The sequence below is a fragment of the Acipenser ruthenus genome, chromosome 14, assembly GCF_902713425.1.
Source record: "Acipenser ruthenus chromosome 14, fAciRut3.2 maternal haplotype, whole genome shotgun sequence".
In the NCBI taxonomy this organism is placed as follows: domain Eukaryota; kingdom Metazoa; phylum Chordata; class Actinopteri; order Acipenseriformes; family Acipenseridae; genus Acipenser; species Acipenser ruthenus.
Window position 1 is genome coordinate 7,427,923 of NC_081202.1, and position 14,119 is coordinate 7,442,041.

General features: G+C 37.2%; 1 protein-coding gene across 6 annotated transcripts in view; it reads left to right on the forward strand.

The window, feature by feature from the left end:
- Window positions 1–14,119, forward strand: part of LOC117419383 (tetraspanin-9) — a 128,040-nt gene that overhangs the window by 34,655 nt on the left and 79,266 nt on the right. For 3 of the 6 annotated variants that reach the window (XM_034032089.3, XM_034032088.3, XM_034032092.3), the window contains one exon: window positions 4,563–4,638. The exons of the other annotated variants lie outside the window; for them this stretch is intronic. The gene's annotated coding sequence lies outside the window, so the exon portion shown is untranslated. The remainder of the gene's footprint in view (window positions 1–4,562; window positions 4,639–14,119) is intronic. 6 annotated transcript variants of the gene reach the window in all.

Consider the following 14,119-nt stretch of genomic DNA (forward strand, 5'->3'; position numbering starts at 1 on the left):
TGCCAGAGAAGATAACTATATAAAAATTCCAGGGAAGTGAACACATTTCTATATTTTTCAGTTACTGTCATAGACAATACTAACACTTTGTTAGCTCTTCCTCCTCACCGTCCGTTACATTCTCATTTTCATGGCGTTGGACGTTTTCCAAATCCAAATGCAAATAGATTTGACTGTTGCTTCAGTTTCTTTGACATTTTATTTAGGGTAAGTAAGAGATATTTCGAGATAATTTTTTTTCCATGCCGTCTAAGCTGATCAGCCAAGCAAGTCATGGAAACTCAATGGCCTGTAGCGCTGCAGCACTTCTGCTACACGGAGAATGTTTTAAAAGCTGTGTAGTTATTTTAAACACCCCTGTCTGTGCCGTAAAGCACATCATTTACATGTACACAAAACCTAAGACATTGTCTTCCTTTTACATAATTACAATCATTAATCCTAAATGCTGCTGAATTTCATAAGCATCATTTTCACATTTTGGTCTGTGAAACTTCTCATGATCTGCTATCCACAGTGCAAACGGAAACACATGTAGTAATAATAATAGTAATAATAATAATTAATAATAGTAATAATAATGTATTCATGTATTCTTACCTGCTTGATTTTTTGCTTTTCTGTTGATGTGCGTCTGAGATTTCATGTGTTCCAACACGGTGTGCTTCTGAAGGTAATCGATCGAAGTGCTGACAGAATGTACAAAAAAAACCATACACGGTCTCCATAGAAATTGCCTGGAAATTGTTGAGCACGGTAGATTCATGTTTTTATTTTTCTGATTTTAGCATTTGTCTCATTTTTAATTACTACTCAATATAGGTAGCTATCAATATTTTAAATCAAATTATTGTGTGCTGATCGTGTATTGCAGCTGTCATAGCAACAAACTCTGGATGTTGTTCATTTACATGAATCGTTACTGTTTTGTAAGGTCTATGTTGTGCATGATTATGCTAGTACTTGTGTTACTGTTGTAGTGTGACACTAGGCAATAATTTAAACATTGAATTCCGTGGGAATTCTACTTTTTTCGTACTTTTTTTTACATTCTTACATTTTCTTGAGTGAATTCTGTGCATTTTTGTCAAATCTGGCCCTGCTTATGGGTACTGATGTGGTACCATGTTACTGATTTTATATATTAACAATTTTTGTATGTTAATATATAAAAATGTTCCACTATGGTACCATTCTACCATTGTAGCTACCATTGCTTTTAGTACAAGACCATTTGCATCACCGTTGGGGATCATTTCTCAAGTAGTTTCTCACGGTTTTTGGGACAGTTTAACTGGTTGAATTAGTCCATCTGCAAAGACACAGAGGCAAGAGAGAAAGAAATGCAGCTGTTAAGGAATTGTTTGGTTTGAGTTTGAGGGATTGTTTTGGATTAGCACAAGAGCAATGCCAGAGTTTACCTCTGTGGTTACACAGATCCATGTTTTTGAGATGCCAGGAGTAATGAAATACATCAGAAACTCAGTATGCTGTGGTGCCTATATGGGAAAGGACAGACTAGCGGTCAGTCCAGTCCCCTGCCAATGAGGGAGAAAAAACATCTTATATTGGTTCACATGCTTCTGACTATTTCCAGTGCATAGAGCTGCCTGCGTGAAAATCATCATCTTGAGGCAATTACAAACCTCATCCAGGTCAAAGGGGAAAGGACTGATTTTTCATTTTCAAACTGACAGGGCTGTAAGAGCAGTACCTTGAACAGAATAATTATTTTCTTCAGAAACAGACGGGCCTTGATGCTGTATTATTTATTTATTTATTTATCTATATATATATTTATTTATTTTTTTTAATTTTTTTTATTATTTACAGTTAAAAGGAGTCAGCATTTGCAGCACTACCCCTGTTTCTTGTGCTTGTTTTTCAGCATCCCAGTGAAGGAAGTTTATATCTTGTTGTCAATCTGTGTTTTGAAAGCCTTCAATGTTACGAAAGCTCCTTGAACAAAATCTTATCTGATATGTTTTTGGATGGAATAAAACCAAGACAATTTCTACATTTTGTAGTGCCGGTCAGGAGAAATTTTGGTAAAGAGTTTTTTTGATGAGTGTCAGTGTATCCAAATCACACGCTCTCCAGCTACAATGCTTGTTAACTATGTTCACATTTAGCCATTAATTTAATCTAAGTTTAGAAATATTCTCAGTGTGATTTTTATGACCCACCATGTGTAAAGATGAAAACAGTGAGGATTGTGTTAAAAAATGCATTGCAGTGATACGGACAACACAGGATACAATTACCACCTCTAATTCCTTCAGGGAAATAAATCTAGTCTATTCTCCATAATGGCACATACTCAAAAGTGGAAGATATTCTGATCCCTGTGAAACATCAGTAATTTGAGCTGATGTGCAGTTCGGATACAAAATTATCTGCCAACCGAGCACCTGTTATCAGCCCTATATCAAAGTCTCTCAGATCTGCTGTCTTACCCATTGTGACCGTTTGCAAGCAAATAAATGAGTCATGCAAGGGACACAAGTGTGTGCTTCATATTACAGATGTTTCCAATTTTGGATCCCACCTCTATACTGAATGCCCCTGTGCTGTGTAATGGTCACTGTGGTCTCGGCAGTACTCCACACATTAGTCTTGAATGTTGTATGCTCTCACTCTTTGTTAGTAACAGACTATAGGAACTGTAATTGGCTGAACCACAGCTGGATACAGGACACAGCAGGAACCAGCTGCCATTCAGTGAGTCTTTAGAGTTTAATGAGCAAAGATTAAGACATATACCACAGGCATAATCCTGTCTTCAATACCTGCAGCTGAAAAGTGCTGCTTTTTATAACGTTTCCCCCTCCGAATTTATAAATAAAGGAGGACACAAAAAATGAAGGTCACCTCACTCTTTTTCTCCTCCAGGGTTTTAAAAGCAAATTACATGCAGATAAAAACAGTGCACGCACATACAGAGGGTCCTCATAACCAGGTAATAATCGTGCAGTACCTGAAAGTTTTAAAATGTATCGGATTATGCAGTCAGAAACACCTATACAGTAGGAGTGTGAAGATTCTAAAGATTAACCTGTACCCCTCAAACACTCTGCCCCTAGTGGTTGTAAGGAATACAAGAAGATTATTGTGCACTCTGATGCACTAGCTAGCTGTATTTCAGTCACCAGCATGTGATGACTGGAAGCGAAAATGATAAACAAAGAGGTTCTAAACAGCAAAAAGAAATGACATTACTTAAAATACTGACGCTGATATTTCAGTACCAAGTTTCTCAAATTGTTCTGGAGGAATACTTGATCATTCTTAAACGATGCCTCTTAATTTCTTCAGGGACGTTGCAGCATAAACTTCAAACGCCACCCTTTTAAATACAAAAAGGATTCTAGAATTCACCAGAAAATATTTGACTTGTGCCCAGGGCAGTCTCAGCAATGCTATCCAAAGATTCCTACATTTGCTGTTTTGCTAAGCCTTAAATAATCCTACTGAGAGGAAAGCAATACTATGGATTCTTTTTTTTTTTTAACTCTGCATCTCTGGGATCACCCTTCCGGACAGATTTGAAATCTTACAGCAAAGATGAATGCGAGTGCCTATCCTAATGCTGCTTTTAACAGCTTTTGTTTCATGAGTTCATGATGCCACGAGCCCGATAGCATTACCGGTTTTTATTTTTGGTTGTTTGTTTGTTTTTATCATTGATTCAGAAATCCCTTTGGTGTAAAATGGAAGCTACAGTATGCATTTTCCTTTATAGATAAAAACAGAAAACACTGGCAAGCTGAATAGAAAATAATAAAGAGCTGAGTGTCTGTCATCACTCATAGGTTGAATGCCCCCTAGAAAGAAGTGGTCATTTAGATGCCCTTTACCAATTAAAGGACTTATTACTGTAGCTAAAAAAAGAAAGGTATCACTTGAAATGCTTGAACTGTTCATTGTGGTAGTCTCAAATTCTTGGTATGAAATGACCAAACATTATGGAAGAGGGTTTTTTTTGGCTCTGGTTCCCTGGTTGCTGTAATCTGGGGAAAGTTGTTTTCTGCTTTTTCCTATTGAGTTCTGTTGAAGATGCACCTTCATTTAAGTTATATATGTATGCATCCAATACGACCATAATGTAATTAAGAGAAAAAAGAAAATGGGTAATGGGTACAATTGCAGAAGGTGTCATAGTTGTATAATTTTAACATTCTAAAGTTAGTTAAGTCATGCCTTATTACAGCCCAGTGGAAAATAGGACCCCATGTGACTTATACCAGACACAGCGTTTGCCTTTTAATTGCTAAGGGCAAGCGCTGTGTCACTTAATTGCAGTCACTGTGTGTCTTGACTCCTGTACAATTTCAACAGCAATTCAAGTTAAAATACTGTTTTCAAAAATCAAACCCTGTTTTTTCATAATCAAGAATTAAAGCCAATCTTAGTGAATCTCACTCCATTCAAAGGTTAGATTTGTTAAATTAAATGTGTCTTTTCTTTTTTAAAGTAGTGAACAGTACTGAACAGGTTTAGGAGGTTTTATTAATTAATTCATTCATTCATTCATTCATTTGTTTTTGAAATGCATTTTCCAGGATCAGCAATACATTGAAGAGAGCCTCCTTGTGACAGTGGAACAAGCAGTTACTGCATTCATTCGATTGACAAAAGGTAACCATTTTTATAAATAGAATGATTTAATTAACCGAAAAACCATTACAAAACTAGCTAGGCACTATTATTCAAGCTAGGCAAGAAAAAGCTTTTAGGCACTATTATTCAAGCTAGGCAAGAAAATTGCTCTTTGGATTATTAAAATAGACTCTCATAAATTGCAGCTTGGACAAAATATAAACTTTCAGTACAACAGCTGGATCCATCTGTTTACCCAGTGCAATATTCAATCACAATAAAAATTTTTTTTTTAAATTAAAGGCGTATCGAATGTTGCCAGTTTGTGGAGTGTATGCTTAGTAGTGTGAAAGGCACCACAGAACTGGAAGGTAATGCATAACATGAAGATGTCCTGTGATTTTTTTTGATTAAACCCAACACTACAATTTCTTATAGAAGTCTAATGGATTTTTTTTTTTTTTTTATCTCTGCTTTAAACAAAAGTTGCTTACATTCCAGATCTTGGACAATTTCCTTGTAGCTGAAATATATTGTATTTGCATATTTGTATCCTTCGTTTTTTTATCTTATCTTCCCTACTGTGTATTTGGCATCTAAGATCAAAAAACCCCACACTGTGTCACAATACTACTATATCACATGCTGTTTGCTGTAGTATTGAAGCTGTGTTTAATGCATGAAGTGGATGTTTGGCTGTTTGAATCATGCTCTTAATATGTCCATATATTCACAGTGGGTGACCAGGTCAAGGTTTTTGCCATATGTTTTTTTAACCTCCTGTGTAGTTTGAGGTCTCCATCTATTCTTGGGGCTGCTCAGTATGTTCTGGAGGGGGGGGGGGGGGGGGGTATTGAATCATCTGTCCTGGGCAGACGCACCTCAGCTGACTGACCATTCAAACACATTGACAGACCGGGGTCACCAGACTACCCCCAAGCCTGCTGCGAGAGCCTGCCCTCTTGACCACAGTAATGAGTGAGAGAGACGGAGAGATCATGTCATTAGGGGGAACTGAAAATGTACAGTTCTCTGGTAGATACCAAAAAAGGGGAGGGTTTACACTCCTGCTGGGTTACTAGATCAATGCAGTCCAATCTCACATACACACCTGTGTAGAAGAAACACCATCTTGTACTGTGGTGGTAACCACACTGGTGAATCCCCAATTATACACAGGGAGGTTGATAAGAATTATTTTATCATTAATAGCATTAGTATCATTGTCCTTGCTTCTGTTGTACAAATCTGGCTTGCTTTTTCGATGTCATGGCTATTTTTATAATAGGCAATTGCAGCATCCCATTCTGCAACGCTAAGTTAAAAAATAGTTTATAGCCGCAGAATATGTGTAGTGGAATATATTACCATCAGGGACTAACAAACTGAAAAGAGGCTTTTGAGTTCTCAGTGAGCACTGAATGGGGCTTCTGTCCATTTGCACCCAAGTTAAAGTTGCATTTGTTAGGCTTCACATACAGCATTAATAATCTTACAAACTGCTACAGTATATGTTTCCTTCTAGTGGATGTAAGGGGATTGAGAGCTCCATAATTGCTGTGTAAGGTTTTTTGGTGCTGTGTAATTTTATATTTCCTGCTGACATGTAATAGCAGTATTAGAAACCACTCATCTGTGTCTGAGTTCTCACATTCACTCTTGACTTTATTATGTTATAAAAATGGAACATGCTCCCCAGGAAAAATGCATCTGATAATTAGATTACCTTTATATCACAGCAAGGCTAAACATAACGTGATTCCTCTGCCCCTACTTATTCAGGTCTCGCTCTTGTATTCCTTAACAAGTGCAAATGGGATTGCATGCAAGCCATGCAGTCATTTTAATGGTCTCCCTGGTACAGACCTGACCATCACTGAAGATAATGGTGTTGTAGAAATGGAGGTAGTAATTTAGTGAATAATGTATCCGTCCAGAACAATTTAAACTCGAAAACGTAAAGATTGTGTAATTGCCGTCCAAGTTGGCCATGGTGACCTTATTGACAGCATTAGGGCAGGTGTTTCATATTTTTTGCTCAACCCCTGAACAGGCTTGCATCAGAAGTCAGCACTAAAATAATGTCATTAGGTATTCCTAGTTGATGTATTGCTTCCTTTTCCCATAATCTGTCTACAGTGTATCTTTCTGTTAACTTCTAAAGGCACCGTGCACAAGCAGACATTTTAGAATTTGTTCAAGACGGAACACGCAACCGCTCTTTCCCAAGCCAGCCCAATTTTACACATGTCAGACAGAAGATAATGCAAACTATGTTTAAAAAAATAGGTACGGTACTATGCAATACCATTTATCCTTCAAATATTTATAGTCTGGCTGAAGCAGTGTATAAAAGGTTATTGTCCAGATTAATTATCTTCACAGGTGTTTGTTTCCTGGACCAAGAGATTCTGTACAAAAAGCTAATTTACCCATAAATGATATTCTTTATAAGCAGTTATCCAGGCACAGAGGGGTAATGTACTGTATATGCACATTGATGTACTAATAGGTTAATGACTGTTGCAGTGTTTTTTTGATCAAGGTCATAGGAGGTTCCATGTGAATGCATTGAGCATGGTTCCATGTGAATGCATTGAGCATGGTTCCATGTGAATGCATTGAGCATGGTTCCATGTGAATGCATTGAGCATGGTTCCATGTGAATGCATTGAGCATGGTTCCATGTGAATGCATTGAGCATGGTTCCATGTGAATGCATTGAGCATGGTTCCATGTGAATGCATTGAGCATGGTTCCATGTGAATGCATTGAGCATGTTTATGTAGTTTAGAAACACTCGCGTACCATTTGCAGTCTGCATGTACGTCATTAATTGGGTTAGTTGTTTTACCCCAGTGTAGCATCTTTTACGATAATCTTAATTGTTACTGTAAGATAGAATAAAGAAATCTGCAGAGTGATACAAACCCTGTACATTTAAATATAAAATGGTGTAAGAGAGCATCTTAAGTTCTCTTACACTGGGAGGCATGGAAAATACCTTTGTATTTGTTAAAGCAGATTTTTAATATCTGTTAAATGTAAAAACAAGTTTTATAATGTTTCCTGACCACATATTCCAGTTATTTCTGAACAAATAAGGTGTAACTTCTCCAGCCCCATCCATAATCAGTTTAGAATATATTCAAGATAGAGCTGCAAAGAATCATTGAGAAGTAAGATTGTTGTGACAGAGCTCCTGGTATTTCCAGATGAGTGCTATTTACAGCCACCAAGACAAGCCAGGCTAATACTTTACTGATTCTCAACTTGTATGTCGCTGATATCCTTGATTTACCAGTAGGCCTGTACATGTACTCTTCCATGCTCCACGTTTCAATTATCCTTCAGACTTCTTAGATTGGAAGTTTGTAAAACACATGCCAATGTTTTTTTATGCATGATATTTCTGACAGAGGTATCTAGGAGAATTAAAAACAAAAAACAAAAAAACCCTGCTTTTCCCATTTTGAAAAGCCTGTGGGATACCAGCTGATCATTTGGCAGAACATTAGAAAATCCCATAGCGATCAATGTTTCTAACTCTAACTTAGGTCAGTGTTTGATGTCTTTTTGACAGGGTCTTTTGTGTTGTAAAATAATAATAATAATTATTATTATTATTATTATTTATTTCTTAGCAGACGCCCTTATCCAGGGCGACTTACAATCGTAAGCAAATACATTAAGTGTTACAATACAACTAATACAATAAGAGCAAGAAATACAATAACTTTTGTTCAAGCAAAGTACAAGTGTGACAAACCACAATTCAATAATACAGCAGATAATAGTGATAGTTACATCAGGATATGATTTAAATACAAAATACTACAGGTTAAACACTTGGCAGATTACAGTATTCTGAAGTACAGGATTAAATGCAGTAAAATAGGGGGCAGATAAGAGCAAAATAAAGCACATTTAAATGAAGGGTGATAGTGTCCCAGGATACAAACAGAGGAGTTCTACAGGTGCTGTTTGAAGAGGTGAGTCTTAATATTATGCCAAGTAGCTCACAGCCCAACCCCATTCACAGCACACTCATGGGAAATACAGTGTATGGTAAAAGAATGGCAAGTGTATGATAGGGTGTAGGTCAAAAATGGCAGACACTGATTCATGTGACTACAATGTGTTTAAATTATTCTAGGAGTGTGACATCAATGATTAACTCCTCAGTCTTAAATATGGAAGCCAACCAAGCGCCAATTAGCAAAGTCATGTAAGATCCGGCATGTTTACACTAAAGTGGGTTCTGTATATCATAGGTGTTTTTATACAGCCACTGTATATCTGATAAGAACATCTCCAGTGGCAGCATAGTGAACTATGTTGGAAATACAATGGGCAACCTTAAGCCCACTCTCACTCACCCTGTTAAATACTGGATGCTCTCTTTTAAATCAAACAAGGCAGGGGATCATACCTCCAAACCACCAAACAGACCCTTGTTAATCATACTTTACTATGCGATATATCAGTTTGCCAGGTTCGCATGTTATAGATTAGATTAGTGAATCTCGAAATCACAGATTGGAGTATTGCACTGTGTTTCAATCTTAATGAGAGGAATGCCATTCCTGAGGTGGGGTGATCTTAGAGCTGTCCTGTGGACAGGTGGGCTGTGCTGTGGAATAACAAGGGGCCTCCTCTTTAAGTCTTGAGCGAAAGAGGATTATCATGCTAAAACTTAACTTAAATCCTCATCGTCAACAAGGGATTTCTCAACTAGTCAGATTAGGTGGCCCTTCACTGGGAGGGTTGCATTTACAGACTTCATTCGGTAATTATTAGAAAAAGTTTGTGTCAATATTGCAAACATTCAAGGGTACTGTAGTTTTCACAACCTTGGTATTTGCATATTACTCTCTAAACCTTCATCTTTGGAGTTGTGAGGGTAACCGTTTCTGTGCATTAAATATATTTACCATTTTTATTGTCTCTTAGTGTAATTTTTTGCTTTTTTTTTAAAAATTTTTTTTACATGAAATACGTACACTACAAGCAGATCCTGCTAGTAAATGAAACTAACTTTAATGAAATTGTAGAAGCAAAGATAAGATCGGTGCAGTGCAACTGTATGTAAAAATATTTCAGATATTATTAGCTTAATGAACAATCTTTTTCTGTGAAGGGGTGGTACTAAATTTACAATCAACTGGGTTTTTAATAACATAAAACAACATCAGTGACCATTTGGAAGAAAGCAAAGTTTTTAAATTTTCCAGAAGCAGCGTGTTTTTATACAATTTGCACCTGGCTTAAAATGTTGACAGTGAAGCAAGTTTTGATATTACACCAATGCTGTGGGTTCAGTCTTGCATTTCCACAGATTAATTTTAATTATAAACTAACTGAGGCTGCAGAAAAGCCTCCAAAGGCTTAATTATCTCTGCTGTACCCAAATCTCAGTTCAAACCACTTGGAAACATTCTTATAAAGTAGAATGAAATGCATAGATGGATCAATTAAAAGAAAGATGCTAAAATGGTGATTTAAAACGTCACTTTCACTGTTTTCTGACTCAACGATGTAAACAAATATGAGCAGTCGGCAGGCCGTACGGAGAGCTGGACACCAAAAAAACCTTTAACTATGCACTGTGAACGTAAAAAAATGTTTCTATTCGTTATGTGTTACTTATTTATTTACTTATGCTGTATCAGCTATATTTAAACAAAATATATAAAGTCATATTTACTGTCCAACCTTGTCTTATTTTCTTGACTGATTCACAGATTTAATATGTACCGCAGACTCGGTTCATAGTGGAAAATGAAAATGTCCCACAGTAGCCCTCCTGTCCAGTCCATATTTACTAAATAGATATAGATAGGGAGAGGCATGCCGTATTAACCACTGCTTTCCCTTCATTTCCATTTTTTTAGGACATCATCCTGCCCTGTATTGCTAATGTATATTCACTGAAAAAGAATGTAATACAGAAAAAGCTCACACGTACATGTGGCAATGTGCCCCGCCCCTGTGTGTATTCTTGTGTTTTATGTTGTATGTTGCGTGTGTTAATGTTGGTGTATTGTAGTTGGTACACGGGATATAATGTGGGTAATGAGCACGAGAGTTTAAAATGTATAATTGTATTTAGGCACAGGGATTGCCTCAATGCACTTCACGTGCATTTAAAGTATTTAATATGTGAGCACGAGGTTGCACATAATTAATTCACGTGCTGGGATTCAAGTGAATAATTAATTAGTAATTGAATCCTGGCACAACAGTATATATAGATGCACGTTTCACTCACTCTGGGTTGTGTGTTCGGTGAGTGGAGAACGGGTGTGGAGAGGAGAGAATTTTAAAAAACTAAACTAAGGAAAAAGTAAATTAAGTTTCTTTTATTCACCGTGTTTGTTTAGTGTTAATCCGTTTTGTTTGTCTATTTATTTTGGCCTCAAGTGCCGTGTCCTGTTTTCTGTTTAAAACCTTTTGTTTGTTTATTAAACGCACTGAGCGCAGCCATTGCGTCTCAGTTTCAAGCCCAGTACTGCCTCGGTTGTGTGACTCTTTCTGGCCTGAAGTCATCCCTGCAGCTAGCCTGTCACAGTACAGCAAAGATGCATATGAAAAGTTAATGACATTACTTGTGGGGAAAGAATAAAGCAGTTATAATTAATTTACATTGGTTTTGAAGCTGTTTGCCATCCCGAAATGTTGTGTGCAGTTTGAAGTCTCTGGATGGACTCTGAGGGATTGATTATTTTTAAAAACTGTACACCTGTCTTTGGGATTAGGGGATGGTTGTCAGCACATCAAATTTCTGTCTGACCCAGATTTCAATAAAATAACAGTGCAGTGACGCCTGAAATAATAGTTTTCCAGCAGAGTACTCCAAAGCTATCATGTGTTTTCCAATGGAAAAGATACATAATTTAAAGAAGCATTGGTTGTCTTTCTTTTCTGAATGCAAGCCATGGTAATATGCAGTGCAGTAGCTTGTACATCTGTCTTCTTATTAACTATCTATATGCTCACTACCATTAAAGAAACCCCAGCAGAATCATTAGCAGTCTGCAACATAACCAGCAACACAATACCTCTGGAACAAATGTTGTACAGTCAGTGGTCCCAATACAGCAGCTTTAAGATACCATTTCTGTACAGTTAAAATTACAGCATAACGTGTTTCACATAAGTTTCATTCATGAACTTTCCACTTCTGCCTTTACTATGGAAAAATATGTTGGGGAAAACACACTCAACCTGTTTAATAGCAACATGGAGAGATACAAGCTTTTCCAGCTACATGGCGTATGGATCACGTTATCTGAATACTGTACATTTCTGTGTCTTGTGATCACACATGGGGTATCTCCTTTTGCTTAAAGTAGGGTACGGCTGTACATTACAGGACCCACTTAATGCTTAAACCAGTAATGGGCAGCAGTGTGGTAGTGGTTAGGGCTCTGGACTCTTGACCGCAGGGTCGTGGGTTCAATCACAAGGGGAGGTCACCGCTGCTGTACCCTTGAGCAAGGTACTTTACCTAGATTGCTCCAGTAAAAACCCAACTGTATAAATGGGTAATTGTATGTAAAAATAATGTGATATCTTGTAACAATTGTAAGTCGCCCTGGATAAGGGCGTCTGCTAAGAAATTAATAATAATAATAATAATAATAATAATAATAATAATAATAATAACAGAGATCTCATTTAAACAGCATGCTGAGGTACGTGCAGTTTATCCAAGACTGTTCTTCCTGATTTATGTACCATCAATACCCACCTGTCAATAGGGCAGCCTGAATGTTCTCGAACTGCTTCACTTGAAGGAATGGGAAATATGAATTATTGCTTCCACTTCTTTCTGTTTAATTCCCCTCCCCCATTGACACAGCCTCTGGCCTGGGCTTTCCTTGTTGGCTGCCATTTACCTCCCAGAAAAGCTTTGAAAATATACCCCCTGATAGCTAAATGTTTTACATTTTCTACTTTCACAAATGGGGGAAAAAATAAAGAAGTTATTTTCAGACATCCCCCACTATGTTTCTTTGTTAACTTTGCAGGCTATTGTTTTTGACAGGCTTCAGAGTGCAGCTCACTTTCTATTTCCTGTGACATTTTACATTTTACTGCTCTTGTTGGGAGACCAGCATGGCTACTCCAGGTCACTATCAGAGTGAAGAATGATCCCAGACAGCATTCCAGTCAGTCATTTCTTACAACAGAAAAACAGATGGAAAGAATGAAACAGTTAAAAACAAAGAACCAAAAAAGAAAATAACCTCCAAGTTTGCTTTAATTATCATGAACATGTAAACGCTATGCTGCAAACCTCACAAGGTCAGAAAATGTCTCTCATTTTTAGTACGTTATGTTGGAGATGAATGGATTATACTTATTCACAGCAAGAGAATAAAACCTATGACCTTGAAAAGACAACCATCCTTACAGTGAGATCTGTATGGACTACCAAATAGACAGATTCACTACTTATTTGTGCATGATCTGTGCATCTTGAATCATTCACATTCAATATAGCTGAAGGAGCTTGGAACTTAAATCAGCAATCCCTGCTTTAATTGCCTTTATGACCCTGTCTAACATGTTGAGAATACAGATTTGTATTGTAGCTTTCAGAACGGTGACTAAAGAAAGCCATGCAAGTTGTTTAACTCTGCTGATGTTCTGTACTGACTGGAGAATTGCATTAAGAATTGTAAACTACAGCTCTTGTTATATTAGATGTGATTCTGTGCTTAACAAATAAAGATGTAATTATCAGAGTATTATTATTATTTACCACTGGGAGAAGAGAGAATGGTGGTGTTTAGAAAGAATAATCGTCTGTATCAAATTTAACAAGGTTACAGTACAAAAAAAATGTAATTAAACTGTAAAGCAAAGATCAGCAACTCAAAGCAAAAGGGATTCAAACCTCACTCGCATGACTCATCCTGCATTCTAAGTAACACTGCTTTTACTAAGTACTGTATACTGCTGGTGACCCCCACCTGCATTGCCATTTATTGTGATTCATGTACTCTATGGATCTGCACAATGTATAGATGATATGGTTGGAACCCATCACTGCTGAGATTATTATACATTTCCCAGGCTACCTTTTGTCAATACCTGGGTGCTGGACTTGCGTTTTTAACCCTACCCTGTGTCCCGAGTCCTGGCAAATGTTGAAGAAAAAGATCACCATTTTGGAGCAGGAAATTCTGAGCTATGTATCTTCCTGTATGCTGTTGTGACAAGTGATGTTTAATGTCACCCGCTGCCACATCCCTTTGTCAAATCCATTAAAGTAAATGAAGGGGACGTGGATGCCAGCTCGAGGGAAACTGAAGATGTTTTCTGGGGTTTGCTGTCAAGTGTCATCTGAGAAGCCAGATTATGAATGCCTATTTCCATCTTTTTATGAGAAGAGCTCGCTTCTTATCCTTAACCTTGCTTTGTTCTGAAGATTCTTAAACTTGATTTCTCATGCTTTGCAGTTTAATGTGTGATGACAAAATGAATTAAAGAAAAATATATTGCCCTTATG